Source organism: Lepisosteus platostomus, chromosome 14, assembly GCF_059453375.1.
Source record: "Lepisosteus platostomus isolate fLepPlt1 chromosome 14, fLepPlt1.hap1, whole genome shotgun sequence".
Classification (NCBI taxonomy): Eukaryota; Metazoa; Chordata; class Actinopteri; order Semionotiformes; family Lepisosteidae; genus Lepisosteus; species Lepisosteus platostomus.
The window spans coordinates 26,303,503-26,309,729 of NC_142624.1; positions in this window are offsets into that span (position 1 = coordinate 26,303,503).

The window sequence follows — 6,227 nt, forward strand, 5'->3', positions numbered from 1 at the left end:
TAAAGTTACATTTGTGCTAAAAATATTACAGCATTTGAATGTGTACGCTCAAGTCAAAATTCTGGGATAGTAACATACAAGGAGAGGATAAACAATATAAACGTACAGTTATGTCAAAATGCAGAAACTCTGGAACTGCAATTTTCCCCTTTAAGCAATTTTTGCTACACACGGCATGCAGTTTGTCAAACGACTTCCGTTTATTGCCTATACACTGTTGGTAACATCCCAGAGGATTTTAAAGAGCAATATTGGTAGCAAGTCATTTCAATTGTTATAGAATATATAATTATTCTATTCTAGTATATTGATGAGTTTAATTCTTCAATATTGAAAGGGAATTTAATGGGGAAAAACGGTGTGTAATGTATCTGTGGGCGAGCTGAAAAAGAATCCGTGATGTTCCGATCTTGTCTGTAATCCCCAAAGAGACGGATGTGCAGTATACAGTCTACTATTGTTTGCCAATGTATAAAAGTTGAGTTTTTGTTAAAGTATTTTTAGGACATTTTTTAGGATGTAAGGTTCATGGTGTATGTTTCTTGAAAATAATTTATTAATAAAGTTAAAAACAACTTAAATGACTGCATGATTGGAAAACTCATTAGAATAAACCGAACCAATCCACCTTCCTTTCTCAAAGTGTTTTCAGTTACAGTATATCATTCAAATATTCCTGCCTGACCCTTGCACATGTTAACAGTGCCTTGTCTTGTTGTATTTACTTTTTATCGATTCTTCTATCACGTCTTTGTCTTCTGTGCAGTATTTGTGTGAGCTTCCTGGCCAGGTCATCTTTGAAAATGAGAATTTGTTCTCAACTGACTTATTCTATTAGTAAACTAGTCAAGTTTGTAGAATATATCAAAATATAATTACAAACTGCATAGTAGCAGCAATGAGAATTGCTGTATTGATCCAGGGATCTTGTTTTAGACAAAATGTAATGACCTGACAGCTGATGGCTTAATGTAGTCAAGTGCAGTTTATTACATGCAGGAGACAAAAAATATGAACTGTAGATATTAGATGGCAAACACAGAGCTTCAGGAAGCTATAAAAACTGTTTATGTTCATATCTCATCTGTTTTTCTTTTGCTCACCGTGTTACAAATGATATTTAATCTCTGGGATCATTCAGCATTAAAAAGGGCAAACAGAATGTTAGGAAGTATAGTTAAAAGGCACCTGGAGAAGGCTCCACGGCCGAAACGTTGTGTTTTCTTTCTTCTCTTTTCAGCATGGAATAAACCTATTACTTGTTCTGTTAAAAGGCAATGCAATATTTGGTGTTAAGAGTAACTGAGGTACAGTAAATAGACAGTAAAACACATGACATGGTTTTTTTAGAACATTAAAAGCATACAGTACATAAGCCAATGGTAGAATAGAAACATACAGTCGTACCTAATTAGAGCTTCCACCACAAGTTTTAATACACTTGTCAAATACACCTATGACTGTAATCATTTTTCTACATTTATTTGAGCGTAGAGAAAAATTAACGTCATATTGATATGTAACCCCAAGAACAAGAACAAAGATGATGGTAGTTGTGTTGAGAGTTGGGGAAGTTTTCTCTAAGATCAATATACTCAAATACTATACATTACTGAGAAAGCCATTATAGGGTTGGAAAGAAAAACATTTTAAAATGCTTTTAATTTGCCCATTCAGACAGAGGCAAACTGCCAAAACACCTTCAAAGAGAACATTGGAATTAATACTTCTGTGTCACTAAGAATCTTGACAGGTAACCTTTTTGGTGATCGATCAGTGACAGTTGTCAAGTGTTACTCACTGGTGATATTTACTGTTTAGAACTGTCTTATCACACTACAGGTGTTTTACAATTATTTAGTGAAGCCTGGCTGGATATACCCTGAACTAATGAAGCATTATATTGCCAATGCATTACTAACCCTGCGGAAGCAGTAGCTGAAATCACAGTAATTTGGTGTTGTCATTTTTGCAAACTGTCACTTGTGTAACAATCAATGCTGTCACGGAAAGTGTTGGTTTCTGCCTCTTGTCATATTAAATGTAATATCTTGACATTTTGTTGTTTTAATCTGCATTTTTTCTCCCACTGGTACTTCACAATTTGGGTATTTTAGGCTCAACAACAGGTCAGCTACTAAACGAGACTATAGAAGAACAGACTCCTTATTTACTGTATAAAGATGAATATCACCCCTGGCTTGAGCTAAGGAGCAACAGTATTTTTATGACATTTTTAAGGCAAATTTCTGACATACTTTTGTACACAACCGCACTGATGTCACCGATTTTGGCTGGTAATAAGAAACCACTATTATTACAACTGAGTAAATTGGACATGTTCAACCTATAAACAAAGACAAAATTATGAAGATGAAAATTAGGAAAAAAGAAGACCATTTTAAGGTTCAGGCAAAAAAAATCTCAGCAGCAGATTAATTTTAAACACCCAGCACTTACAGCTGCCAGGCAATAGATTATTCTGCTGGCTAGAATTAGTCAGAGCAGGGAGAGTCTACGTACAGGTATTTTATGTTAGAAAATCTGGAATGAGAAAATGTTGAAAAGAAATCAGGATATTTATCCAAAAGTAGCAGTTTGTGTATACTAACCTAACAAGTAAAAAAGCATTTTTAGAGACAAATCACTGAATGTGTATTGTAGACACTCAATTGTATTGAATAATTGTATCAGACACATAATTGCTATGCTATCTGTCTGTGATTCAGGGTAATACACAGGTTCACTTTTTAAACAGCAATAAAAACATGCAGCCTGTGCTTAAGGGACAAGTGTTAGTCAGATTTTCTCATGTAAATAACCATTTACACTGTTTACATTCAGTGGGTCTTGCCTTCCTTTTCCAGTGACATTCTGTTTGATTTTTTTTAATGTCTGGTTTATTTCTGCACTTTTGGAATTCAGGGTGAGCAGTAATTTATTGTAGACAGAGAACATTTTTCAAAGACCGCAATAATAACACAGCACTTGCATTCATGCCTTGTTATTGCAAATCATATTTTATTTTTTGCCCAGTTTTAGAATGAACGTTTTGTTAGTAGAACGTTGAATTTGCCCTTTGTTACTCCAATTTCTAACACATGTAATGCAAAGCATTATATTAGCGGAATAAACGGAATAAAAAACTCGGATGTTTATGCCATTTGAATTCTTGGATAACAATCTAATTACAGATTGCACATTATTATGTTTATTATGTGGAAACACATATAAAAAAATATAACCAAAAAGCAAGTGTGGAATTTGTCCCAAAATGAAAAGTCAAAAATCATGTTAAAAAAAACAGTTTTGGCAAATTGTAAGTCAAGAGAAGGTATGAAATTAATGCATAATGTTTCTTAAATAGTGTCTTGGATTAGGACAGAAGTCAGCTGGAGCTGATTAATAAAAAAGTAACATAAAATTGTTTATATTTTGCAGATAAAATATTGAGAACCCTGCCTTCTTTGAACATTTTATTTCTTTTTCCAAGGGCCTCCATCATATGGATGTGTGATAACCATCTTCTTTACTTCTTTTTGCAGTTTACCGCAGTAACTTCCAACAAAGAGTAACAATTAGTGAGGGCGATCAATATCACCATATCACCTTTTGCAAAGCTATTAGAAGCTTGCCACAAATCCTCTTGAACACTGGGACTACTGAGAAGGAGGGATATGGAATTAGAAACTCTCATAAATGAAAAAGATGAAAAAGTTTAAAAAGTAATTTTGATATAAACCACATTTTGATCAAACCAATATAATGTTTGTTTCTTTTCATGTAAAACATTTTTATTCTGAAGAATTACTGGACACTTGAATTATATGCCTTTCTGTTAGAAATGGTCTTTGCTTTTCTCTGCTCGTGTTCAAGTTCAACTATTAATCATTGCCATGGACCATTTAAAATCAAGGCAGCCTTCCAAAAATAACGGCAAAACACCATTACATCATAATGTAGGTCAGACAGGTGAACTTTGGTTATACTACAGATCAGGGATATTACTGTTGTTATCTCAGAAAAGATAACAAGGTAACTGTGACACATGGGGTATTCCCATGAGCATGGCACACTTTCAAATAATCTGCTGTCAAACACAAAAGAGACCCTTTACGGCCTATTAGCTCACTTCAGTGCAGTGCTGAATAAAGCGTTTAATCTTTAAAAAATGCTTCAAAATTGTGGATTACAGCAGAGTGAAAGCTCAATAAAAATAAATGACTGTGTTGGATTTGACTGCCCATACAGGACTCTATGAACTGTGGTAATGCTGTGTTATTATCCTTGCTATATCCTTGCTATTTCCCGGGAGATGCGCCTATGTATGACTTACACAACAGTCTAACTCATGATAATTTTACTTCTGCCATTGCTACAACACCAGATTATCCCTCTCCTATGTACAATACCTTGTGATCTCTCACAGTGTTTCTCGGTACATTGACAGTGAGAAAGGCGACACACAGTTTGATCTCTGAACTCTCAAAGTGTTGCTAAAGCTACAGTTCTTTTGGTAAATCAATCATCTGATTTTTGTCAACATTCTAAACAACAGTAACATATTTATACTGATTAAAGAAATCCAGGATGTTGTAGGGAAACAGAAAGTGTGGCAATATTTTATAAATGCTACTCTCCAGGTTCCAAGCTGATTTATATGCAGTCTGTATCAATAACATTTTTAGCTTTCATTGATCCGCTACTGAATTAAACCCTCCCATGATTCTTTCACATCTCCTGCTGATAGATGCATGCATTTTAATTAACATTACATAAGATTTTAAATAGTTGAATGAAATGTTGAATACTGACTCCCCAGCTCAATAATTCTTTGCTCTGACATTTTGTAATTGTCCTACTATGACTCGGAGCAATCCATATTTGAGTTTTAAATACAAAACTCCATTGACAGAAATCTCACTTTTGTAAGGTTTATGAGTTTAAACACTCGATTTGGATTTTACAAGATGATTTTACAACAAAAGGTGAGAGATTAGTTGGAGAAATTGGGGAAGAGATGTTATGAATGAAAGGCTATAAACTAACAGAACGCTAACACTGTGTTATCTTAGGCTTCTGGTAACAAAACACAGCAGATCCAACCTTTTCCTATTGTACAGAACACAGGGGTTTTCCCCTTAAACAGACAATTGCAAAACCAGGCAAACTCTCACTTTCGTCTAGAAAGATTTGATAGAATCAATTAACAGATCACCCAAAGTAAACGGGAAACCTTTAATAACATTTTACCCTGTTTTCTTTGGCAGACTTATTTAATTTGCTTTGTTTCGTGTTATGAAGGCGTAAGAACCGATATGGAAAACGGTACTATATCTGCCCAAGAAAACAGTAAAACGATAAGCAAGAACAAAATTTGTCGAATAAAAAGGGGTTAATTTACTGTATGTCATAAACCGTCTTATACAGTTTTTTAATCGCTGCAGAAAACATATACATGGAATATACATATACATGTTATATACATGGATTGATGTATACATTTAAATTGCAACTTGTAACAAGGAAACATTACTCTGTTACATTGTCACAAATCCTGAATGCTTAATCAATTTAGAATATTTTTAAATTGAGCTTTTTGACAAAACGATTTTCATTGCTTTTCTTGACACCTGTGAAAACAAAAGTATTGCTTTACAAGTTTGTAAGGTTTTACTTCTGGAGACTCATTCCAATGGATTAGAGTTATTTCCTTATGTAAGATAAAGAGGCGTTTGTTCCGGTCTTAACCTGAGGCATGCGTGAGGTTTTGAATAACGTTAGGTTTCACTTTTCCATGATACTTAACATACTGCTAACTGATAACCACACCTGAAGGCTCCACAGCCGAAACGTTGCGTTTCCTTTCTTTAATTTCCAGCATGGAATAAACCCATCACCTGTTGCTTTGCAGCCTACACATGCTGACGCAGCTACCTACTTGAACTACTATAATGCAAGCTGTACTTGTATTCAAATTGGTATTGATAATAATTATTTTAAACTCTTTCGATCGTGCTTTTTTTTTGTGAACACACCATTCCCTACCTAATTTATTGGATTCAAATAATTGGTTGAGCAATCTCCCGCGTGTAGCCACATGCCCTTGCAACATTCCTCGTCTTGAGGGCATTTGGAGAAAAGAAATGCAGTCTGCGTTTATCTTTCGAGTACAAGCAGGGTGGAATGCTGTTATTAATGCACGGCTGGAAAAAATAAACGAGAGA